Source organism: Silurus meridionalis, chromosome 23 (genome assembly GCF_014805685.1).
Source record: "Silurus meridionalis isolate SWU-2019-XX chromosome 23, ASM1480568v1, whole genome shotgun sequence".
Lineage (NCBI taxonomy): Eukaryota > Metazoa > Chordata > Actinopteri > Siluriformes > Siluridae > Silurus > Silurus meridionalis.
The window spans coordinates 21382662-21409405 of record NC_060906.1 but is presented as its reverse complement, the minus strand read 5'-3'; positions in this window follow the sequence as shown (position 1 = coordinate 21409405).

The window sequence follows — 26744 nt, the reverse complement described above, 5'->3', positions numbered from 1 at the left end:
CCTGGTCCTCAAAGCAAGCTGAGGTCACGTAGCTATTGCCGCAGATCATCCTTTATTTTGTTTTTAGGGTTGTTACTGTGTTTGTGGAGTGTATGGCGATGGTACACAAGGACACCGGTTGTTCCGATGTCCATTCGTAAGGCGTGAAAGTATGTAAGTAGCACAATTTTGGACCCGGAGCGGCCGCTGTGAGATACTGCTGTGCCGCCATCTTGAAGATCTTGGCCTAACAGAGCTTGGCCTAACTATTTCTCTATTATGTGGTTGCATCATCCACATCATCCAGCCCTGTTTTGTTTTTTTCCAGCTGTCTTCTCACCTGGCTAGCCATCAGTGATTGTGCTGGGAGTTGTGAGCAGGCATGCTGATGATGGTGATGTCGGGTCTTGTGCTGAATCTGTTAAAATGCAAGTTCAGCTAGTTGGCTCTGTCCAGGCTGCCCCCTGCTGACGGTCTTTAATTTTGAAGCTGGTGATCTGCTTAATTTCCGTCCGCACATTTCTGGTATTGTTTTGCTGAAGTTTATTTTCCAGCTTTTGTTGATACAAGTCCTTGCACTCCCTCAATTTCACACAGTTCCCACTGTATCTTTTTCAGTTCATCCCTGTCACCAGACCTAACAGATCTCTTCTTCTTGTTTACCAGTTCTTTCAAGTTGCTGGAGATCCAAGGCTTGTTGTTGGGATAAAAGCATACTATTGTTAAAGGGATAATGATTTGGCAGAAGTTAATTTAGTCGGTAATACAATCTGTGATTTTGTTGATGTCTTCCCCATGCGTTTCACACAGAACATTACCTATAATTATCTGTAAGCCCGAACCAGTCCTGCAGGGTCTCACTGGCTTCCTGTGACCATTTTCTTATACTCTTTGTGGGGCTAGATTTTATTTTCCAATGAATACATTTGAATAGCACATCATGCATATTTCCGCGGACGTCTGGGTTTGAAAAAGGATTGCAAACTACAACATCCTGCAGAGGATCAAAGAAGGAAAATTATGGTTAAACAGTGCATTTGTTTCTCCAGTTTACTATAGCAGACTAACAGTAACAGAGGAAGGTATAAGAAGTTATTCTTGCACACTGCTATCCAACTTCTATCCAACATTTCTCAACATGGGATTACACTTACAAATGCAATACATGATTCAGGACTCAGAATTGTACAAAATAATAGGAAGTTTATGATGACAATTTGAGGTTTATCATAACATTTCAATCTTTTATTACATCTTAAGTTATATGAAATAGAACTGATTTTACCCACATGGCTTTTGCTCATTTAAATTCAAACAAAGTTCATATAAAATCAGGTTGAAATATGAGATATAATGCTCTATCTAGTCCTCTCAGGCAGCTTCTCATGTGTAGCTGATCCCACACCACTTCAGTTATAATTAGGTTGGATGTCTGAGATGGATGATTTAATAATTTTAGCTCTGTATCAGACTTCTACTGCAAGTAGGCCTTTATCGTGTTTGCAGTGTGTTTGGGTTGGAGTTATCATGCTAAAGTCTCAGATTTAATCACACACCATTTCCCCTACACATACAGGATGGAGAATCAAAATTGCTTTATTTTCCTTGCATCTTAGCATATCATATTTTAGAAATTCCTTTATTGGAGGGACCTTGCAGGTAGGACATTTTTGGGAGACAGGTTGAAAGAGAGGTATAATTGAGATGGTTTGGACATGTGCAGAGGAGGGACATGGGGTATATATGCACAAGAAGAATGCTGAGGAAGGAGCCACCAGGCAGGAGGAGAAGACGAAGGCCAAGGAGGAGGTTTATCGATGTGATGATGGGAGACATGCAGGTAGTTGGTTTGGAAGAGGTAGATGTAGAGGACAAAGTGTAATAAAGATAGATAATCTGCTGTGGCGACCCCTAATGGAAGCAGTCGAAAGAAGAAGAAGAAGATCGTAGCATATGACGTATCCTATTGGACCACACCATCTGTATAACTGCCTAAAAAACAAATGTTGCTATTGAAAACATAGAACCAAGAACTGCAGATAGTTAACATTTATATATATTGCGTTATTAATGCGTTAATGCAAGTTACTTTTAACAGCACTTATTTTATTAAGGCTCGATTAACGCAGCATGCATTTCTATTTGACCATTTTTGAATCTGTTAATAAATAAATATAAAGGAGGCGAAATTAGAACCTTCAACGCAAAACACATTTATTTACAACGTCCTTTCTTTACTCAGATATTTAAAAAAAATTAACTCCACCTACAGACTCTTTTTAACCACTAAACATTTGTCTCAAATCAAGCACCAAATATTGCCATGATGCACACATCCGGCAATTAAAACCATCCATGTGGAAACCGGAATATTGGAAAATTTAGTCTTCATGCTCTATGTTGAGTTTGGTTTCACTAATAATAAACATACATTTGCATGAAGCATCCATAATTTTCCATGCCCATGTTGATAGAGTATTAAAAACTTGAAAAGTGTTTATTTAAAGTACATTAAGAACAGATAAAAAATGTTGCGATAAATCACTAGTTAACTCATGTGATTATTCACGATTTTAATAGACAACAGTTTCCCTCTGACCAACCAATCAGAGGATGGAAAAAAGTTGACGCTATTCGGAGCCAGTTCGCTGGCCCTGTGAGGTGAATATGATTGGTTAAAGGAACAGACCAATTGCTAATATAGTTTAAGGTACATGAAACAGCACTATTGATACTGAAGGCCCTGGGCAGATTAGATTGACATGGCAGCACATAGAGGCTGAAATCTGATTGGATTAAAAATCTAACATACACATACTGGAAGCAGTGCAGCTGAGAGAAACGCTATAGAGATAGAGAATAGACTGTTGGGAATAAATTAATAAAATGTCATGGAACAGCACATCAGATCTGTCAGTAAGTCTGTCAATTAGTCAGTTATTAAATATGTTTTAGTAAATCAGTCAATAATCAGGCCAATCAGTAAGTCAGTAAATAATTATGCCAATCACTAAGTAGTTTAATAATCAGGCCAGTCAGTAATTGAATAAATAAAAAAATCAATCAAATCAGTAATGGTAGAGATCAATCAATAAGTCAGTAAATAATCAGATCAATCATTAAGTCAATAAATAAATCCATCAATAAGTAATTATGTCAGGAAGTCAGTTGGTAAATAAATGTCAACAAGTCATTCTACCTGTTCGCCAATCAAAAGACTGATATAACAGGGAAATAATATACCATGTGTGATAATATATTCCATGTTCCGTTCACAATGAGTGATTCAAGTGAACCATGTTGTAGTACTGGTCATATGGCATATTGGGTTAATTAAAATTCAAATAATAATGAAAAGAACTTTAATATGAAGCTAGATATATTGACTTAACACACAACATAATTCTACTGTTCATTCTAATCTGATGAAATACTACAACAATATAATCACCTTTTTTTCTCCTCTTCAAGAGCCTATGAAATCATTAATAATTAAACAATCAATTCCTTATTATCCTCGAATGTTTAACCATGTCACTTACAAACACATATCTTAGCATATGTAATATTGCACAGAAAGTGTGTTGACTTTCAGTCTTTTCCTCAAGAGGAAACAAAAAACATAAGATATCAAACTTAAAAATAGGGAAAGTATCATAGCATATACAGTATTTCATGTTATATGTTTAATTCTTTTTCTGGAGCAAGCTTTCAGCACCCTTCAGATCTGATAACCATCTGATTTGGCTGATAACCATTAACAGACATCCGTCTAGACAAGTGTATTACTTGCCATTTGGTCCATTACTCAATTCTTACACTTAATTTGCATTTAATACTAAATCTAATTTACATTACAAGCAAGAAGAACAGTCTAAAACATCTACAGCATTGGGCAGATGCCCTTATCCAGAGTGACTTACAATTTTCTGTTTTATATAACTGAGCAGGTGAGTGTTTGGGCCTTGCTCAAGGGGCCCAGCAGTGGCCACTTGGTGGTGCTGGGATTTGAACTCACAACATTCCAATTAGTTCAACACCTTTTGCTACTTAGCTACCACTTCCCCAAAGCTAAGCAAGAACTCACCTGAAATGTACTATAAAATCAGTGAAAACACTAACACAATAATAATAATAATAATAATAATAATAATAACAACAACAACTACAACAAAAATAGCCTTTGTATCTTTTCATGACTTGTTAGAAGTCAGAAATTAATTGTTTAGATCTCTGAACTTTCCCTTTACCTTTAATGAAGCGCATTTTTACACTTGTATAACAAACCAAATGAATATTCTGCTGTGGTTCTTATTCGAGTCATGTTGACATTTCGTGTGTGAATTACACAGTGTAACGTCAAATGCCTGAAGTCTTTTTAATTGTGCACCATGAAAGAGGGTTTATTCTCTAATCTCCGATCAGAAGTACTCTGCTCGAAGTCTTGCGATTTTTCAAATCTGTCGGATTAGTCACTTGTTTGCTTTGAGAATTCGAAAAATAAATGACTATCAGGAGGCTCAGATCATTCAGGTGACACGGTTTTCCCCAGATGCATCCGACCTAGAACGCTCGACTATAATTTACCGATGCAGCACTGCCTGTGATAAGTCCCGGCTCACTGAATATCTGACTGAGAACTTGTAGATTTCAGACATGTTGTGTAATCCTCTTAAGACCAGCTGTATTTTGCTGACATCTTGGTAGAAAAAAAAATGTTCTAGAAAGGTTTGCGCCATAAATAATAAGTTTGCCCAGATTTATTTATTTCTATATTTACTTATTGTTTTGCAATCTTGACCCCGAGTTACAAATAGAAAAATCCAATTTACATGCTATTGGAAAATATAAAGTTTAAATGTAGTTAGTGGGTGTTTTACAATTGTTATGGTTGGCCTTCAAAGCGATATACCGTAGTTGTCTGTGTCTGTGTCCAGGTCAAATACCTATGTAAGTAATAAAGCAAGTTGGAAAACAATCAACAGAGGAATGACAGTAAGACCCACGACAGTCAGGAGGGGGCTAAATCACCATCTGCAACCGGTACCCCCTTACCTTTAATGATCAAAGCTTTTGAGCTACTTCAGGGAGCCACTGTTTTCACTAAGTTGGATTTGCGCAATGCTTACTATCTGGTATGCATCAGGCAGTGGAATGAATGGAAGACAGCCTTAAATACCCCCACTGGACACTATGAGAACCAGGTGATGCCTAGTGGCCACACTAATGGGCCAGCGTTTTTTCCGGCCCTCATTAGTGATGTGCTCCGGGACATGCTTAATAAGACTGTTTTTGTTTACTAGACAACAATCAGATTTTTTCCATATCTATCACGGAGCATGAGGAGCATGCAAGGGCGGATCTCACTCGCCTCACTCATCTGTACGTCAAACATGAGAAGTGTAAATTTTAGAAGTCACAAGTACAAGTACAGTCAGGCAATCATTTAATGGTTCAGATGGACCCTAAATAAGTTCAAGCTGTCACCGGCTGGCCTACCCCCACCTTGGTTAAGGAAGTCCAGCTGTTTCTGGGGTTCACCAACGTCTACCGGCGGTTCATCCAGAACTTCAGTGGGGTGGTTCATCCAGAACTTCAGTGGGTGCTTGCACCTACTGTATGACCATCCTCACCAAGCAGCCACAGAGAAAGATCCAGTGGACACCAGAGGCTATCATTGCCTTTTAAGAACTTAATCGTTGATTCAACTCTCCCCTATTTTGACTATTCCTGACCCAGAGAGACCCTTCATTGTAGAGGTAGATGCTTCAGTGGTGGGGGTGGGAGCCGTTCTGTCTCAAAGGAGTCCTAAAAACAAGATGCATCCCTGCGCCTTCTCCCACAAGCTTACTCCATCTGAATGAAATGGGAGATAGAGAAGCTTGCAGTGAAACTGGAACTCAAGGAGTGAAGGCACTGGTTGAAAAGGGCACAGTGTCCTTTTCAGGTGTGGACAGACCATAAGAATCTGAAGTATATTCAGCAGGTTCACCAAAGAAACCCCGTCAAACACGATGGTCTCATAACACAAGGTATGCTCCATCCTCTGCCCATTCCTTACAGACCCTGATCCCATCTCTATAGAATTTGTTACTGGCCTCCTGCCCTTTTGAGGGAACATTGTTATCATGTTAATCGTTGGCAGGTTACTGGACTCACGCCAAGTCCGAAGGTTGCTTCAGTATCTGGTGGACTGGGTGTGTTCTGGAGGAGCACTCCTGGGTTCCTGCTCGGGATGTCTTAGAGCCCTAGCCCATCAGGGAATTCCACACCCGCCACCCTGATCGCGCTGGGAGGAACGGCAGGAGCTGTTCCTAAGGGGGGAGGTGCTATCAAATTTTTTTCCTTTTTGCTGCTATTGGCCACTATTGGCCACTATTGCCCCACTTCCTTTGTTTTCCTGCCTCATGTACTTTTTAAACTAGCTCATTTTCTTTGTTATTTGCTTACTGTTTGTTTTGCCTAGCCCCTGTGTTACTCATTCCTGCGAAATTCCTGCTTCTAGTGTTTAAGGTTTGTTTCGTGTTTTCCCTGTTGTGCCCATGTCTTTGTTTAGATTTCTGTTGACACTTTGTTTGGGTTTGTTTAATATTGAATTTGTTAGTTTGCTGAATGCTTGCCTAGTTATTGTTTGTTCCTTGCTTTTGAGTCATTCATTTTCTCCTTTTTTCTCCCTTTTTGGTTCAATACATTATTACAATCGTTCTCTCTCTCTCTCTCTCTCTCTCTCTCGAGTTTATCAATTTACCTGTGGCTCTTCTCTAAGGAGTTAGTCTCCCACCGTGACGACCCTGGTTCAAGCCCAGTCCTGATAGACAGAATAGTACATGTTACAACCCACAGTGTTTTGTAAGTTGTATTGGATTGCACAGCATGTGTGTGGTTACTGAGCTACACCGTAACCCAAAAGGGGATTTACTTTATATAAAATCATGCACTGATGTGTTTTATTTCTCTTATACTGCAGCAATCTTCCAATAAAAAAAATAATAAATAAAAGAAATTTCTTACTAAAGATTCTCATCATACATTTTTATCTTAACCCTTTATTATAAAACAAATCATTAACTTTTAATTACAGAAGTATTAATTGAAAACCTTTCCTAATTTCTTGAATCTATGAGATACAAGTGAGAGATCATTATTAACTAAGCTGGAACTGGATCTTCCCTATCCAACATCATTGGCTGATCTAGAAGCTGAATGTTCTAAAAGGCTTCAAAGCCACACTTAAACATCTATTGGAGAACCTCCCCAGGAGATGGATTTTTTTAATAACATTAAAGTGAGACTGGATCTGGAATGGCATGTTCAACAATATGTGATGGTCAAACATGTACAAACCTTCAGCCATGTAGTGTATTAGCACTTTAAAAGGTTAAAAAAAGGGCAGTAACAGTAAACAGTAAATAATGACATAAACATGATTGAAGGTGGGCTGGTGTGTGTGGTCTCACATAATGGACTAAAATCTTTGCCAGGAGGTATTTTTGCCTTGTGCTTCATGCCTTTCCTGTACACACACTGAAAATTCTGTGACACTGTGTAGAATTTAGTGGTCTGACTGGACCTTGAAAATAAACAACACTGGATTAATAGAAAAAGATGAAACCTGGTGGTAATTCTGATGATGGAGAAATGGTTCTCTAACAAAGTGAACAGATGAAACACCTTATCTTATATACAGTCATCCGTAATGCTGTGTTTTCACACCTGTTCACAAATTCACACATTCAGTGGACAAGTCAACGTGTAATTTTTATGTTTCATGGCATCTCAGGTGTGAATCAGGCCATTTATAACATCTAGCAATCCTACAGAAGCCGATACGTGGTATACAAAGATGTCTTTGATATTATAAGTGGAATCATTTATATTTATTCTGACAGAACTTGATTGCTACAGATTGCTGCAATATCTTATCAATGGTGTGAATATATACACTATATGGGCAAAAGTTTGTACTCAAATTTTTAACATCCCATTCCAAGTCCCCATTTACAGTTATTATAACCTCCACTCTTCTAGGGAAGATTTTGGAGTGTGCTTGTGGAGATTTGTGCTTATTCAACCACAAGGGTGTTAGTAAAGTCAGATTCTGATGTAGGTGAGGAAGCCTGGGGTGCAGCCAGCATTCACATTCATCCCAAAGCTGTCCACTAGGGTTGAGCTCTATAGCAGGAGATCTTTCACTCCAGCCAATGTAAGGCATATCTTCATAGAACTGGATTTGTGCACAGGGGCATCGTCATGCTGAAAGCAATACCTCAAGTGAAGGGAAAATTAAATGCTACTACATCCAGAAACATCCTATACAATTTTGTGCCTCCAACTGTGTAGAGAAAAACGCTTTGGTTTAGAGCTGAGGATAGAAAATGGGCTTTATGAAAGATTTATCAGGCTGCCTGAGCTGTCCTGTGTTTGATAAAAGCTCTGGGACTTTGTTATCACTTACCAGCAGCCAATCAGAGCGCAGGCATGAGACAGGCCAGGGATTTACAGCTCCAATTTGATTACTGTACTTCATTTAGACTGGGAGTGGGGCCAGAACTGTGGACTGACAGTGACATACATTTGTGTCAGATATACACTCTTTGAACAAAAAAAAAGCATAAGGAAGGATAAACTGTAAGTGGAGGAAAAGTTGAAGTGGGGCATTAAAGCCTGAGTTGAAAATAATGAGATATTAAATAAGAATAATAAAATAAAATGATATAGTTACGATATATAATGATAAATTAGGAATAACATGACTGGCCATGCTATTATACAAAAACTTTCTGTCTGTCTGCCTCTCTCTTTCTGTCTGTATGTCTCAGCTATTTTTTCTGTCTGTCTGTCTGCTTCAGTCTATCAATCTCTCTCTCTCTTAATGTCTGTCTGTCACTGTCAAATTTTCTTTTTGTCTGTCTGAGTCTACTTTTCTTTCATCTGTTTTAGCTAGACTTTCTGTCTGTCTCAGTCTTTTTCTCAATCTGTCCACTTTTCTCTCTCTCTCCCTGTCTGTTACTGTCAATTTCTCTTTCTGTCTCTCCATCTTTGTCAGTCTCTCCATGTTTTTCCTGTCTGTCTGTCTGTCTGAGTCAGTCTGTCTGTCTGTCTGTCTGTCTGTCTGTCTGTCTGAGTCAGTCTGTCAGTCTGAGTTTATGACTCTGTTCATCTGTCTCAGCTAATCTCTCAGTCTGTATGGCTGTCTGTCTGACTGTTTATCTGTCTCAATCGGTCTTTCTTGCGCCATCTGTATGTCAGTGTCTCTATGTCTGTCCATTTGTCTCTCTATCTGTCAGTTGTTCTATGTCTGTCTGAGTCAGTTTCTCTGTCGAGCCCAGTCAGTCAGTCTTTGTCAGTCTCTCTTTACCTCTGTGCATTAGTTAATTCTCTCTCTCTCTCTCTCTCTCTCTCTCTCTCTCTCTCTCTCTCTCTCTCTCTCTCTCTCTCTATCTGTCCATCTGTCTCAGTCAGTCTGTCTTAAAAAAACAGCTTATTTTAACAGGAAGAAAAGACAGATTTAGTCAAGGATTAAATAAAGTTTTTTGTAATCATGGTTTTAGTAATATTCTTGGATTATATCCATGTGTGTAGTATCTGTCATGCAAGTCCTGCACCAAAAAACAGCAACCAGGGAAAGAAGGGATTTTTCACGGAGGTCAATAGGAATGCTCAACATGATGCTAATGCCATCATGCTTCATTGTATGGTTGGTGTTCTCACTTTTGGGTTTTCACCATAGACATTTAAATAAAACATACACACAGGTTGGTCAATCTCATGTAAATCTTGAATATCTATAAAGTAGTATTGTATTATTAATAGTATAGTATTATTCTCTGAAGTGTCTTTAGTTTTATCAGATTTATTAAAGAAAACTGAGCTCCTGGATGGCATGCTGTGGGTAGAGCTAAGTATTAGTAGGTATTTGGCAAAGAAATAACTCCATCATACCTCCAAATTTTTTTTAAGCATTTGCCATGTTTAGTATGAGAATCCAACTCTTTAACAGTGTAAATAACTCAAAATGCATGAAATATCATCGGACACTCACCCCTACTTTAAAGAATGGTTCTCCATATTAACTATAGATTTTTCTATAAAAAAAAAATCTAAAGGTACTGTCAAGGCAAAATTAAATCAATCTCATTAGAGCCAAAAATGTTTAAATCTGTTAAAGTTTATTTATATTCAATAACCTGCATAGGTAAGACTTTCAGCACTTCATACGGTATTATGACTATTGTATCCTTTCTACCGGGAGCAGTAATAGTGCAGTCACATGTCAGAGTAGCATTTAATACATGGATGAAAAGTTTCATTTGAACCGCTGAAACAGTTGACAATCCAGGCAAGAAGTGCATGAATAATTCACCAGCGCCGTTTTCCGACCCTCAGTCGAAGACGTTCAAAGGATCGAAGTAATAAACCAACTGGGATTTAGATACACACTCTGATAACGCACATACAAAGCTATGGTATGCGCGGTCACTGCCGAACTTCCTTCGTTCTTTCAAGTCTCAAGAATTATTTTTCCCCCATCAAGTCTGTTGTTCTAAGTTTGGCTTCAAAGTAAACCATTTTTCTGAGAATCTCACTGTTTTATCTTCATCTAGCATTAGGAAAAGAAGGGCATTGAACTGACAGAGCAAGACATCCACAGAGAGAGAGAGAGAGAGAGAGAGAAAAAGCACAATATACACAGCAACCCAGAAAGAACTTGAAGGAAGTGATAAAGGGAGAAGGTGCTGTACTGAATGTATCATTTATCTATCTGTTGAAGTGTGGTGGCAGCTTGTGTGTAGTTTTGTAAATGAGCCTACACAACCTTACACCGCTTCAAGAGGCTGTTTGAGTGGATCGTGGTCAATTAATAGATTCCCAAGTTGTTGCTGTAGAGATGTTTTCTAGTTCTAAAAGTGAAACAAGTAGCAAGGCCAATGGTCAAGACTGCAAACTAAGTGTAAGTTGGTAGTCTGGTAATGAAAACATTTTGGAGTAAATTGCACGAACGCCAGTTCTGTGGAGAAAGAGTGGATTTGATGTTCTAGGTTGCACATATCTGGCCAACCGCACTTCTTTGCTGAATGGTACATTTACATTTATAGCATTTGGCAGACTCCCTTAACCAGATTTATATCATTCATACAACTGAGCAGCTATGGGGTTAAGGGCCTTGCTCAGGGGCCCAGGAGTCACAACTTTGTGTAGATTGGTTTCGAACTTATAACCTTTGGACATTTCAGTGTAAATGAGCAACTGTTGCTAAAAGATTGCAAACGAAAGTGAGGACATGGAGCATTTTTAGATTTTTAAATTCATCCGGATTAATGTAGTCATTGATGATCACCACTTCTGATTCAGATTTTTTTATACTGAGAACTAGACATGGTGGTTTAACTCCTGGGTCATCATCAAAGCCCTTTAGACACTTCTGTAAAGAATTATCCAATCAATGAAAGGCCAGTCATTAAAGCTTCAAGGTCATTGCTCAGTCCTGAACTTCGGGTTACTGCCTGTGTAAACTTTCTCCATGCATTCATGACCTCCAGACTGGACTATTGTAATGCATTGCTAGGTGGATGTCCTGCATCATAAATAATCAAGCTACAGTTTGTTCTGAATGCAGCAGCCAGAGTTCTCACGAGGTCGAGAAAATATGACCATATAACCCCAATCTTATCATCCCTACACAGGCTACCTGTTAAGTTTCGAATCGACTACAATCTACTGCTATTTACTTGCAAGGGCCTAAATGGTTTAGCTCCCATTTATCTATCCAGTCTTCTAACACGCTACAACCCGTCATGCATCCCAAAACTCTGCACTTCTAGTAGTTCCTAGAATAGCAAAGTCCACTAAAGGTGGTAAAACATTCTCACATTTAGGTCCTTAACTTTGGAATAGGCTTCCTGACACTGTTTGGGTTTTATATTATATTAAGTTTGTATTCTAGCATACCAGTGAAAATGTATTCATTGCTAGAGACTCTCTGCTCTGGACAAGGGCGTCTGCTAAATGGCGCAAATGTAAATGTAAAGGCTCTGGCATGGAGAAGCTGGTGTTGGATCTATAATCTCAAATGTTGAGCTATTTTATGAGCTGCTCAGTAGCTCCTGGTTCCATAACATCAACTGACCGTATAAGACTGCAGAAAGGACATTAATCATAATCTTACATTCCGGTACTCAGAGTAGTTCTCACTCTCCAGTGTTTTGTATTGTTTAAAGACTATGATCACACTCTTGATGTCACTCAAATGCAGATGGGATCCCCTTTTGAATCTGGTTCCTCTCAAGGGTTCTTCCTCATAACATCTAAGGGAGTTTTTCCTTGCCACAGTTGCCCCAGGCTGCTCATCATGGATAAATACACATAATTCACTTTAATTCTTACATTCTGTAAAGCTGCTTTGTGACAATGCCCATTGTAAAAAGAGCTATAGAAATAAACTTGACTTGACATGCAGCTTGATGAGTTTCCCCTGAAGTAGAGAGATTTGTAACCCAAAACCTGCTGAAGGGTGAATACTTGCATGCAAAATGCCCTGTAATTTGTGTCCTATCTCACACCCAGTGTTTTCAGGAGCCTCAAACGGCTGGGTTTACAGTGCACTTAGCAATTCACTTTTCCCACATTTTGTTACAGCTTTATTCCAAAATAGATCAAATTCATTATTTGCATCAGAATTCTACAAACAATACCCCATAATGACAACGTGAAAGAAGTTTGTTTGAAATCTTTGCAATTTATTAAAAATAAACAATTAAAAAAATTACATGTACATAAATATTCATAACTTTGCCATGACACTAGAAACTGAGCTCATCAATCCTGTTTTTACTGATCATTATTGAATGTTTCTACAACTTGATTGGAGTCCACCTATGGTAAATTCAGTTGATTGGATATGATTTGGAAAGGCACACACCTGTCTATATGAAGTCCCACAGTTAACAGTGGATGTCAGAGCACGTACCAAGCCATAAAGTCAAAAAAATTGTCTGTAGACCTCCGAGACAGGATTGTATCGAGGCACAGATCTGGGGAAGGGTACAGAAAAAATTCTGCAGAATTAAAGGTCCCAATAAGTACAGTGGCCTCGATCATCCATGAATGGAAGAAGTTTGTCACCACCAGGACTCTATCTAGAGCAGGCCGCCTGGCCAAACTGAGTAATCGATGGAGAAGGGCCTTAGTCAGGGAGATGACTAAGAACCCGATGTTCAATTTGAGCTCCAGCATTTCTCTGTGGAGAGAGAAGAATCTTCCAGAAGAACAACCATCCCAGCAGCACTTCACCAATCAGGCCTATATGCTAGACTGGCCAGACTGAAGAAGCTCCTCATTAAAGGTCACATGACAGCCCGCCTGGAGTTTGCCAAAAGGCACCTTGAAGGACTCTCAGACCATGAGAAAAAAGGTTGAACTCTTTGCCCTGCCTGGAGGAAAAAGGCACCGCTTATCACCTGCCCAATACCATCCCGACAGTGAAGCATGGTGGTGGCAGCATTATACTGTGGGGATGTTTTTTAGTGGAATGAACTGGGAGACTCATTCATTGAGGCAGCAATATACAGAGACATCCTTGAGGAAAACCTGAACCAGAGCGCTCTGGACCTTAGACTGGGGCGAGGGTTCATCTTCCAACAGGACAACGACCACACAGACAAGATAAGAAAGAAGTGGGACAACTCTACGGGACAACTCTGTGAATGTCCTTGAGTGGCCCAGCCAGAGCCAAGACTTAAACGCACTAAACATCTCTGGAGAGATCTGAAAATGGATGTGCAACAATGCTCCCCATCCAACCTGATTGAGCTTGAAGAGGGTCAGCAAACAAGAATGGGAAAAAAAATATGTGTGCCAAGCTTGTAGCATCCTACTCAAAAAGACATGAGTCTGTAATTGGTGCCAAAGGTGCTTCAACAAACTATTGATCAAAGGCTGTGAATACTTGATGTGAATTATTTATTTCTTTTAAACAAGTGGAGGTTTCCTTACACCTTGCCCTAATCTGCAGTGATCCAATAGAGACTTTATATAGTGTGTCAGGACAGATAACATACTGCCAAAAATGTACTTTCGCTCCCAGTTCAGGAAAAAAACCAATGACAGGTCTCCTAGGGGTGGACAAAGTAATCTATTGGCTAATGGGCCACTTCTAACAGCTGGGCATTTGAGACGATGTAAAACTGAGCTGTTTATTGTGCCACAGATGTTAGTCCATAAACCCGTCAGCTTCTATAAATGCGCTGTAGCTCTGCTACTTTGTGTCATCAGCAAATGCTGTGCCCACATACATGCTGCTCAGTAAAGAGAGAGATAAAACATAAATCAGGAGCAAAAACAAGGTCTCGCGTGGGACATATCATGCATTACTCCTCTGGATCATCTCTAATCTCTTTTCTCTCAGCACAGACCACTTTAAACTCATATTCGGGATTTAATTAAGCTGGTAAAGATGTAATACTCTTCACTGGGACATTTATGACAATGGACAGTTTTTGTCCTTTTTTGAGACTATTCTTTGTATATAGTAGATCATAAACATCAAATGTATCTTTTTAATGGATTCACACTAGTTTTAGATTCTGATTGATGCTTACTGTTTATATGCCTCCTAAACTATGCAGATATTCTTCATTTATTTACAATGCCCCCAGGTCAATGTTACATGCATTTATCTGGTATACCTGTGAAGAACGAGATTTATGACATATGACGTTAAGGTGTATTCTTTAATCACTGATCTTCACTGGTCCCAATAATCAATCACTGGTCACTGATTAGCATTAGTTGTAAATGACCAAATATCGAATCAGATCAGGCTCTAAATTACAAATAACTAATTGTCATTCTTCCCAATGACAAATCACTGATTAGCATTAGCTATAAATGACAGTTCACTGAATGTCATTCCTTATTGTGACCAATCGCTGGTCAGCATTAGCTCTAAATTGCCAACCATTGATTGTAAAAAAAATAAAAAAAAAAAAGCAAAAAAATGATCAGCATTGTTTCCACTGACCAATCACTGATCAGAATTAGTTATAAATTACTAAACACTGATCACCATTGTTTGTCCACCTTTACTTTTTTTTGCTATCCAAAAATGTATCTGCATTACTTTTTAATGACCATATAATCAGCATTAGCTTTAATTGACCAATCACCGATTTGCCATTCTTCCCAATGACCAATCACTGGTCAGCATTAGCTCTAAATGACCAATCATTGATTGTCACTAATCAGCATTAGTTTTAAATGACCAAATAACTGATCAGGATTAGTTTTTAATGACCAATAACTGATTATAATTGTTTATTTACCTCTTTTTGTGCTGTCCAAAATGACCAATTAAAAACCAAATAACTGATCAGCAAGTTTTTTATGTCCAATCACTGACTAGCATTGTTCCCAGTGACCAATCACTGATCAGGATTAGTTCTAAATGGAAAAATCACTGTTCAACATTAGATATTAATGACCAAATATCCAACCAGCATTAGTTTTAAATAACCAATCACTAATTGACATTTACCCCAATGACTAATCAACATTAATAACTAATCAGCATTACTTTTTAATGACCATATAAAGAAACCGGGTTGGTTCTAAATGACCAATCACAGATAAGCATTGTTCCCAATGACCAATCACTAGTCATTATTAACTGTAAATGATCAGCGGTGTGTGTCTACATCTACATTTTTTCTTGCTTTATTCTTTACAATATTTTCAGTTAACACCCCAATACACAAATATCTATCAAGCTGTAATAAATATGCTTTAAGTCCATGACATCATCTGGTAACTTCCAGCAACGTTCTGTTGTGAAGAGCTGGCAACACTGGCAGAGATTGCAATTTGTGTTTTATTACTTGCATTTTTCTGCCCAAGGCATTCTTCTACTTCACTTGGTTCAGTTCTTGCCCTCGAAAACTACTTGCAATTACATAAGCGTCCTTGGATGTGTCTATGTGTGTGTGTCCACTTAGGAGGCTTTCCTCTGACTGCCTGTTTTTGAGGTGTGTGCTGACAAGCAGCTTCTGGCTGAGTGAGTCCAGACTTTCTGTTTGAGTTGAAATTTTCAACCTTATCTTCTTTTTTTTCTTTTTTAACAAAACTATGCTAACACCCCAAGGAAAAAGCAGAGAAGATAAATAAAACCTGGAGGCAAAGACTTGGATATAGATTTACCCAATAGAGTTGTGTGATTAACCCGTGGTTCATGTGGTAATTGATAAATGCTAACAACAGACATAGAATTATTGTTTGGATAAACTTATTTTTTCAATTTAACACTTCATTTTATGTTTTTTTCTTTACAACCAGCTAACATGTTCATTGCATTATTAATGGAAGTTCCTCAGGAACATTTAGTGAAATTTGAAAATGTCCTTGCTAATGTTATATACATAAAACAAATACCCTGTTATATATGCTTTTTGGAATTTTAACTATAAATGTTTTTATTTATTTTTATTTAACATTTAGATGAATCTGATTGGTTCAATTTAAGCCTATGTAGAATAGCCAAGGAAATAAAAACCTTCATATTTTAGTTAGCAAACATTTTTAGTAAATACTTCTCAAATCTTTGCATATTTTATGGGCCTGATTCCAACCAGCCAGTATGTATTAAATGAATATATGTACACTATCTGGACAAATGTATTGGGGCACCTGACTTTTCCAGTCATTTGTGGTTCTTCTCCAGTTACCACAAAGTTTGTGGCACACAATTGTATAGGAAGTCTGAATATTGTCGCATTCAATTTTCCCTGTACTGATTTTCATTAAACCCAAACCTGTTACAGAATGACAATGCCTCTTTGCACAAATTAAGTTTCTTAAAGATACAATTTGAATGCATTGAATAGGATGATCTTAAGAGGCCTGCTTTAAAGCATTCACCTCAACACATCTGAACACCTTTGGGATGAATTGGGACACTGACTGCACCCCAGGCCTCCTCACTGACTGCACCCCAGGCCTCCTCACCTCACTTACATCAATACTCAACTTTACTTGCATCCTTGTGACTGAATAATTCTTCACAAGCACAGACTAAAATCTAGTGAAACATCTTCCCAGAAGAATGGAAAAGGGAGCAAATGCATGTACCAATCAGGTATTCATCAACATTTATTCATATAATGTTCTGAATATACAATATATATTTTTTCCTCCCTGTTTAAAATATACAAATACATTTGTTGTGCTGTTTATTATAAAGCAATACACATACACTCTTAGTTCTGGTCCCAAGCCCGGATAAATGGGAAGGGATGTGTTATAATGACCACTACTGGTATTGCTTGCCAACAAGGTACCTCTGGAAATTGGGCTACTGTTGGCCGAAGGAGGAGAAGGAGAGGAGGAAGACATTTACAGAGACAGCAGGAAAAGGAGAAGTGTAGGAGAGTGGTGGTAAGAGTTGGTAATTTAAATATTTGTACTATGACTGGTAGGGAGAGAGGTAGCTGATATGATGAGAGGAGAAAGGTATCTATGTTGTGTGTTCAGGAGACCAGGTGGAAAGGGAGTAAGACCAGGAACATTGGAGTTGGGTTAAAACTGTTCTATCATGGTGTGGATGAAAATAGAATTGGTGTAGGGGTGATACTGAAGGATGAGCTTAGTAAGAGTGTAGTGGAGATGATGAGAGTTTCTGATAGGGTGATGAACGTAGTTGGAAGTTGAAGGAGTGATGATAAATGTCATCAGTGCTAATGCTCCACAAGTGGGTTGTGAGATAGAGGAGAAGGAAAAATTCTGGAGTAAGTTAGATGAAGTGGTAGAAAGTGTAGCTAGGAATGAAAGATTGGTGATTGGGGCAGACTTTAATGGGCATGTGGGTGAAGGGAACAGAGGTGATGAGGATGTGATAAGTAGGTGTGGACTTAAGGAGAGGAATGTGGAAGGGCAGATGGTGGTAGATTTTGCTAAAAGCATGGAAATGGCAGTGGTAAATACCTTTTTAAAAAGAAGAAGGAGGAGCATAGGGGGACATAAGAGTGGAGGTAGTGCAGGACATGTATAAGGACAGTGTCACAGCAGTGAAGTGTGCAGTAGGAATGACAGACTGGTTCAAGGTGAAGATTGGACTGCATCAAGGATCGGCTCTGAGCCCTTTCCTGTTTGCAGTGGTGATGGACAGATTAACGGATGAGGTCAGGCAGGAGTCTCCATGCACAATGATGTTTGCGGATGATATTGTGATTTTTGGTGAGAGTAGGGAGCAGGTTGAGAAGAGTCTGGTGAGGTGGAGATACGTGCTGGAGAAAAGGGGAATAAAAGTCAGTAGGAGTAAGACAGAGTACATGTGTGAAAATGAGAGGGAGGGCAGTGGAGTGGTGCAGTTGCAGGAAGAAGAGGTGGAGAAGGTGGAGGAGTTCAGGTACCTGGTGTCAACAGTGCAAAGTAATGGAGAGTGTGTTAGAGAAGTGAAGAAAAGAGTGCAGGCAGGGTGAAGTGGGTAGAGAAGAGTGATAGCAGGAGTGATTTGTGATAGAAGGGTATCTGCGAGAGTGAAAGGGAAAGTTTATAGGACTGTGGTGAGACCTGAGATGTTGTATGGTTTAGAGACAGTGGCATTTAGTAAAAGACAGGAGGTGGAGCTGGAGGTAGCAGAGCTGAAGATGTTAAGGTTTTCGTTGGAAGTGATGAGGATGGACAGGATTACACATTAGTTTATTAGAGGGACAGCGCATGTAGGACGTTTTGAAAACAAGGTGAGGGAGGCGAGCTTGAGATCCTTTGGACATGTGCAGAGGAGGGACATTGGGTATATTCGTAGGAGAATGCTGAGGATGGAGACACCAGGAAGGAGGAAAAGAGGAAGACCAAGGATGAGATTTATGGATGTGGTAAGGGAAGACATGCAGGTAGTCGGGCTGAAAGAGGCAGATGTAGAGGACAGGGGGGTGTGGAGACGGATAATCCGCTGTGACGACCCCTAATAGGAGCAGCTGAAAGAAGAAAAAGAAGAGTGTACTGTGATGAGTTGGAGAATTTTCTGCTGACATGTTTTACAGCTCTGAAAAAATGAAGACTCATTCAGATTTATGAAAAGACACAAACATAAAAAAAATAAATTATCATTTGAAACCAACATAAAATCTTTATGCATAATACAATAGTGAACACTTAAATATTGCTCAGAAATATATAAAGTATTCAACTGTGACAAGACCAAACAACCAGGCAATTAAAAACCCCTCGTAAAAAGTTCAGCGTGTCCATAAGCATGTGCTGTAAAAGGGAAAGTGCAGCATTTCTCTGGAGCCAGGGTGAAAATCTGCAGCGTGATGAAGGCCGATTTGGGACATGGTTGGCTAACTGAGCGCTGTGTCTAAGCCTCACTCTGAATGATTTATAACCTGCACTGCTGTGCTCACCTGAGCCTCCCGACTCACAGGTACCCAAAGCTCTCTGTGTAGCTTTAACCAAACCTGGAGAACAGCATTTTAATCCACATCCACACAGAATATGGAGGTGGTACTCAAGCACTACACATACACTACACATGTTCTCACTACACATGTTCTCCAGGTTTTATTAATTATAAAAAAACAAATATAAAAAATACAAACATATGCCGAAATAGTGCATGTCTTATGAGGATTCTGTTTAGGTAGATAAAAAAAACTATTTTGTATAGCACTTTCTGAAAGTGCAGATTTTACTGTACAAACACTGTAAATAACATATAACTGATCAGGCATAACAATGATTATCTCATCATCATGGCACCCGTTAGAGGGTGGGATATATTTATTAGGCAGCAAGTGAACATTTTGTCCTCCAAGATGTTCCACTAGATTGTCGGAGTGTGTTTGTTAAGATTTATGCTCATTCATTCACAGTGGTGTTGGTCAAATCAGGAAGTGATGTAGGTGAGGTGAGGAGGTCTGGGGTGCAGTCAGTGTTCAAATTCATCCTAATAGTGTTTAATAGAATTGAGGTCAAGCCTCAATAGCAGGCCAGTTCAGATCTTCCACTAAAACCCATGTAAAAAAGATCTTTATGGAGCTGGCTTCAAGCACAGCGGCATTGTCATGCTAGAACAGGTTTGGGTTTACTAGTTGAAGTGAAAAATGATTACTACTGCATCCAAAGATATCCTATACAATTGTGTGCTTTTAACGTTGTGGTTACAATTTTGGGAAGAACCACATATGGCTGGAAAAGTCAGGCAACTCAATACTCACCCAAGCAACTACATCAGATACTTAGAATCTGTTTCTTGATCATAAATCAAACTTAAAGAAATCCTGACCATACACTTTCCTTAAGTTTTCTTTCAAGCCCCAGAGACTGCAGCAGTTTTTCTCTGCACTCACTAACTTTTTCCCAATTACTTATATAATGTAAAAGCGATGATACAACTGTGGAGAATTGGCAGGATTTCTGATTACTCCACAGGTATTGGCAAGCTGAATCGGGTGAGATGAATAAACAGAAAATAGTCACTGAAGCCCAGCAGTATGGCACACTACAATATTACTTGATTAAACAATCTACCTAAGCATACATGCCTGTAACAGCTCTGATCAGTCACTGTGGTTTTGCAGCTAGTTCTATCAGGGCAGGAAAATGGCTGATTTTATGATAAGAGAGTGTGAATACTGATACGTTTATAAAGTAAATGGAAAAGAAATGTATGAGAAATTATAAATGCTTCATGGTGGGTTTTGGTGCTTGATTTGGGACGCATGAGAAAAAAATGTTTAGTGAGAACAAATTTAGATTTTTCAGTGGAGTTTATTTAAATAATTTTATCTGAGTAAAGAAAGGACTTCCAGGATAAATGTGTGTTGAGCCAAAGGGTTCAACTTTTCGTAAGAACTACTGGGCAACAATTTTTTTAAGCAAAACTAGCTAAATTCCTCCTACATCAGATGAAACATCAATTTGTACGTTTAGTTAATTACAAGGAAAAACTTGGTGACATCAGAAGGTAGACTGGAGATGGAAGACTGTATTAATCAGCCACCATGCTTCACACCAATCCCAGCAAAGAAACATTGGTTATTAAAAAAGAAGTTAAAATATTCCTTTAATGGTTAAAAAGTACATTTTTATTTGAATACTTTGGGGGGATTATACAAACGGTTTAAAAAAGTCAGCTAAGAGTCCATTTGCTTAGCCTTTAGCTTAGTATAAGGCTCATTGCTGGCTAAACCTGGTCTAGACATGGCATCTGGTCTTAAAAATTAAAAATGACTGTTTTACTCAGTTGATGCTTGATTATAACTGGTAATTAAAAGAGAAAAGAAAAGAATTTCCCATCCTCTGCTACATTTACACAGCAGCTATGAAATTTCATTTCATTTATCATGTCAGTCAATTCTAATGATGTGACAAGCATAAGGGTATTTGGCAGAATGGGGTAATAAGGCATGTCAAAGCAGTGCTGCTTTGAAATTAAAATAAGGAAGTTCTGCCAAAATAACATGTAACTACACTGACAAGTTTAGTCTTGCGTATGCATAGTACACAACAGCTTGGTGAATTTTCTGCTCAAACATCTTGATGAAGTGAATTACAAATTGTTCAGGAAGTGTGTTTGTGGAAATAGATTATTAATATGTTGAGATTCTCAATAGTGTCTGGCTGTCATTTAGCTGTAAAGTAAGTTTTATACTTTAATATAAACAAATATATAATTTTTATCAAACTTTTTATATATTTCTTAAAAAATTCTTGATTTTTTCCAGGTATGTTCCTCCAAACTTTTACCACATAGTTGTAGCTACACAATTGTATAAGACGTCTTTGAATGCAGTGGAATGACATTTTCCAATCACTTGAAGTATAAAACACAAGCCTGTTTCAGCATGACGGTGCCCTTATGCACAAAGCCAGCTAAATAAAGATATGCTTTTCATGGGTTGGAGTGGAAGATCTTTAGTGTCCTGCTACAGAAATCTACTGAAGGTCTGACACTCCAACATTTTCAGTGTCCTGCGATGGAGATCTTTGTTGGGGCAATAACCCCATGTAAAGTAACCGAAAAGTTGCTTCATGTGAGAGTTTTAAATTCTGTTAATGAAGCTCAATCAGTTTCCACCGCAACCCTCCCTCCAGCCTGGGTGATGAATGAATTATCCACATGTTTGTGCGAAACATGACAAATAAACATTTTGTGCTATCCTTTTAGACAGAGTGGATTCCAGAGGGTACACAGCATAGCTATTGCAAGCAGAAGAGTAAAAAAAGGTTAAAATTCTCAAAAAATACATGGATCCATATTCAGTTTTTTGTGAGTCATACTTCCCAAAGTTTGTTAAACGACAAGCCAGAGGAAATCCAATTAAAAGAGGTTGAAGAGATTTTTTTTAACGATCATTTTAAAGAAGAAGGGGGAAAAAAAAGCAAATTTCTGCTTTTACTTTAATGTTAGCTCGGATACTTGACTTATTGTGTCGCCGCATTCATTAGTAAATCTCCACAAAAAAAAAGCCTTAAGGGAGCAATTGTATTTTCATCCCTTCAGGCGAAAAAAGAGCAAAGAAACGCAATTAACAAAGCTTAAAATGACAAAGGAAAAAAATGGCTTGCTACCTCCCTCCAGTGATTTGAGGAATCATAAAAAAAAAGATCAATTTCAGGCACTGATAAAGTTAATACTCGTGTAAACAAAACAAATCAACAGTAACTGTGAGCAGAAACGAAAAAAATAAAACTTATTTGCATGTTTTCCTCAATAGAAATAAATTTTTTAGGCAATAAATGTTAAATACACGTTGGTATTTATGCAAATTAGATCACACACCCACAGTGTGATTTCTCAAACTTGAAAGCCACCTCAGGAACTGGTGATTGAACAAATAAATACAACTGAAGGGCAGGCATTAAAGTTACATAAACCTGGTTCTGGTAGTATATTATACTGTAGGAAAGAGAAAAGTTCAATTTCTAGGAAATCTAGGTCTTTCTTGGAAATGTACATTATGTACATTATTTTTCTTCCAATTTTAAGGCTGTTTTGCTTGGTTATACATTTTATACTGAACGAGGAGGTCTGGGGTGCAGTCAACATTTCAATTGATTCCCATATTTTTAATAGGGTTGAGATCAGAGTTCTATAGTAGAAGATCTTCGACTCCAACCCATGCCTTATCATGCAGCTGGCGTTGTGCACATTGTCATGTCTCCGAGTTCAACTGAATGGAATTTTCAATGCTGCTGCATTCGCTGACATCCTTAACAACTGTGTGCCTTTAACAGTTTGGGGAAAAACCACAAATGGCTGGAAAAACCAGGTGTCCCAATTAATGTACACACATTAAATAATACTGAGACAAAAAGGGAATATGCAGGGAATTTGTGAGGAATCTGAAAAGCACAGTTCTCACATAGTTTATGGGCACCTTGCATTAACCCTGTAGTAGTGACTTTTCTATTGTAAAAGCAACCTAGAGGACACATTCTGTCATAGGGCTATTCGTCTCATTTCCTTGAAAGCATGGAGGTGAATACAGCACTTAATTGTAGTCAAATGCATAAGTTTAGACAGGAAATGTTTTAATAATCAACAAATAATGCAGGCCACATAATCTGAGGTTGTGCACATCGAAAACATTTCTAAAGCGTCTTATTTAATAAATTGGTGAATCTCATTTTACAGTTTGTCAAATCATAAGCCACAAACTATATGAATTGGGTTAACATTATGCAACAAAAGGGACACCAAATTCAGCAATTCTACAATTGCTACCAATTCTACCAAGCTTGGTGGCGAAAATAGCAATTTACTCTTTCACAATCCAAGTGCTTTTTGTGAAACATGATATGAACCAACAGATTCTACTGTCCCGAAGTCAAAGACATTTAATTAGATTTCATTTGAAGGAAAAACTCCGCCTAACTTTAACTGCTTACAACTTCATACAAGCTGGCTCATGTATATTTCGCAATCATGAGTCCAGGCTGTCCTGATTGCAGTTTTCTAGTCTCATCCTGTAATCTCAGGGCTGCAGCTGCCTCGAGTCCGGCAGAGAAAGACCACGTTGGGCACTCCACTGCGTCTGAATGGTAGTGTGTGCTCTTTGCTTTCCACTTCTTCAGATCTGTGATTGCTTTATCGGGTTGCTATTGAGTTAGCATGGTGGCACAGCTGTTCAGGGTTTTTAGTAATTACGGCTTCAACTGGAGTTTAAACATGCTACATTAACCCCCCATAGACTCACTACGAACTCGCTGACCTCTCCCACGCTGTCCCAGTGTGATGTCTGGATAATCACAGCAAATTACAGGAAATGTATGGTCTTAGTTCACCTGCTGATTGTCAAAGTTTACTCGAGAGTTCTCTGCAGATCAGTTCATTCGAAAGTAGAAATTTGTGAAGATATTTAAATTGCATTACAGAACCCTAATAGGTCAAATCCTAAATAGCATAAGGTGATATGAAACGTCACACTGAAGCGGCCTGAAATCGCTCACTTGTCCATTCACCCACTAAGTAATGCATGGAGCTTGAATTCACTATATGAGAAGAAAGGAATGAAACAGAATATTAGAATTCAGACACTGACATAAAAAATATATAGGGGTATAACACAATATTCACTGTCCAGTATGTACCTCAGTTTTTAAGTCACAGTTTGATTCAATTTAAAGATTAAAATTGCTTGTATTTTTGCTTTTATTAACAGAGTTTATTACAGAATTATAAAAATTTGTGATGTAAATTTTAAAATAAAATGCCTGTTTGGTTGAAATAAAAAATGTAATATATAAAAAATGTAATAAATCTATTTAATGCAATACACTTTTTTATTATATTGATTAAATTGATTATATATCCATTTCGCTAAACAGTGACACAATGCTGCACGATCCGTACAGGAAACACAATGTGAGAAAACTTATGCACAAATACCTTTTTACAACATGCTAGCAATATATACTCATTTTTATCAATGCAAGAAAAAAGTGTATTGCATTAATTTGATTTAATAAACTTTTTTTTATAGATATTTTATTTTTGGGAGTGCAAGGCTGAGACTAAACAAACTTGCGGTCTGCCACTTAATATGCTTGTGAGGGAAGTAAACAAGTAAAACAAGAATTGCATTCGGTACAAATGTGCACCGTTCCGAAATGCCATGGTATGAACATAAAACAGAAATATAGATTGTGTATCATAAAGCAGAAATATAGATTGTGTATCATAAAGCAGAAATATAGATGTTACTGTAACATTAAACTGGGACTAAATGTGATGGTTTATTGTACACCAACTTTTGTCCATATAACATATTTTGTATCATTTCTCCATATTCAGCATTCGTTATTTGTGCGCAGTTTGGGACTGCTGCATAATGCATACTTTTTTAATAAAGTAATGCCTGATATATTATGAATGAACATGAGATCCCAAGGGATCTAAATATGCCTACTCCAATTGTGTCCCACTTCATGAAGATTGTGGACCTTCAAACAAAAGATGCTGACCCCACGAGGATCCTGAGCCATCTAATGACGGATCAGCTCTGGTTGGATGCCACTTAATAAGGATTTTGGACATTCAATTTGAGGATAAACAACATCTTAATCGATACTCAAAATAACATTCTACATATACTGTTTCTCCATTATTGAACACTGAATGGCTCTGGCATGAATGAGTTGGTGTTGTATAATGAATATTCTATAAATCTATAATGATCTTAAAAGCTGAGCTAATTCCGGAGCTCCTGGTTCCTTCAACTGACTGTATAAGACTGTAGAAAGGATGTTACTTAATCACACACTTTGGTGCTCATGATATTTCTCACTCTCTGATGTTTGGAATGTTTTAATGATTTATAACTTTTGGTGTCACCTATACATATACATATACATATACACAGTGTTGGGCTAGTTACTTAAAAATAGTAACTAGTTACAGTTACTGGTTATTTCATTCAAAAAGTAACTCAGTTAATTTGTTGATTACTTACACAAAAAAGTAATGCGTTACTGTTAAAAGTAACTTTTAGTTACTTTTTTAAAGAACGTTCTTTTAATGTTTCCATTAATGCCCTTTTATGTGTTATGGTCTACAAACACAAAACTGACTTAAACACAAAGTAATTTTTAAACACTATTTTATTTAAGTCAGAGCAGCACAAACTGAATATATCACAAGGATTTCTGAAATAAATAACAAAACAAGCTGGATAATATATTCACAATCAAAAACTAAAGTGGCTTCTGCACCATAAAAGCTGTTGTGATGAGCTCATAAAAATGTTCCTTTCACAGCTTAAGTATAAAAACTATCAACAATGTAGAACATAACACCAGGTTAGCTTCTAGCTTTTAGCTTTGTCGAGGCATGGAGTTTCTGGAGGTGCTGCTATCGCAGTAGATACGAGCTCCGAACCAGAAAGACAGAGCTTACATTTGACAAAAAAGTTTTTGTATTTATACTCAACTAAAGTGAAATAATGAGCATATTTCCACTTTGAGAAATTCGTCTTGCTCTCGCCTCGACTCGCCATTACTGCCGCATAGACCTGAATTAACGGAGACACACCCACAGTGCGTCTTCTTCGAGTTTACAGTGGTTCATCCACCAATCCTACAATTCGTCGCTGCTGTAAACAGGTTAGACTGTAGGCTACACTTCAGCCCAAATTCTTTCATTTAAAAAAGTAACGGGTAACGCACCATACGGTAACGGTAACGGAGTTACTTTATTTTTTTAAAGTAACTGCGTTACAGTAACGCGTTACTAGTAACGCGTTACTGCCCAAAACTGCTTATACATGTTACCT